Here is a 748-nt window from a genome sequence, read left to right as displayed (position 1 = left end):
TACTCTCGCCCAAGCACGCTTAACTTCAGAGTTCTGATGGGATCCGGTGCTTTAGTGCAGGTATGATCGCATCCGACATGTTACCCCCGTCTTCCTCCCTTATCCTTGCCCCTCCCAACTCCACTACAAAGACGATTGTACATTGCTTTGGCCGCTCCCTCTCAACTACGGAGACGAGTTTAACGCGGTTTCCACCCCTCCCTCTCAACGCACTAGTGCACGCTTGCCGCGCCACAACGCCGCCGCTAGACTCGTGAATCGTGAGCACCCAGCTATAACTTACCGCACTTGTGCAAAATAATAAAACACGGTAAATATAATACTTACACGTGCATTTTGTTTTGCAAGCGGCGCAAAAAAATTTAGAAAGGGAATGCAACACAAGGACTTCCCAGGAGGACACCCATCCTAGTACTACTCTCGCCCAAGCACGCTTAACTTCGGAGTTCTGATGGGATCCAGTGCTTTAGTGCTGGTATGATCGCATCCGACATGTTACCCCCGTCTTCGTCCCTTATCCTTGCCCCTCCCAACTCCACTACAAAGACGATTGTACATTGCTTTGGCCGCTCCCTCTCAACTACGGAGACGAGTTTAACGCGGTTTCCACCCCTCCCTCTCAACCGCACCAGTGCACGCTTGCCGCGCCACAACGCCGCCGCTAGACTCGTGAATCGTGAGCACCCAGCTATAACTTACCGCACTCGTGCAAAATAATAAAACACGGTAAATATATTACTTACACGTG

General features: G+C 51.1%; 1 non-coding gene across 1 annotated transcript; it reads right to left on the bottom strand.

The window, feature by feature from the left end:
- Nucleotides 1-370: 370 nt before the first annotated feature.
- Nucleotides 371-489, bottom strand: LOC123153140 (5S ribosomal RNA). The gene has a single exon (XR_006476381.1). It is a non-coding gene; the product is annotated as a 5S ribosomal RNA (ribosomal RNA).
- Nucleotides 490-748: the final 259 nt, after the last annotated feature.

The sequence above is a fragment of the Triticum aestivum genome, chromosome 1B (genome assembly GCF_018294505.1).
Source record: "Triticum aestivum cultivar Chinese Spring chromosome 1B, IWGSC CS RefSeq v2.1, whole genome shotgun sequence".
Taxonomy (NCBI): domain Eukaryota; kingdom Viridiplantae; phylum Streptophyta; class Magnoliopsida; order Poales; family Poaceae; genus Triticum; species Triticum aestivum.
This window is presented reverse-complemented; position numbering and strand designations above follow the sequence as displayed.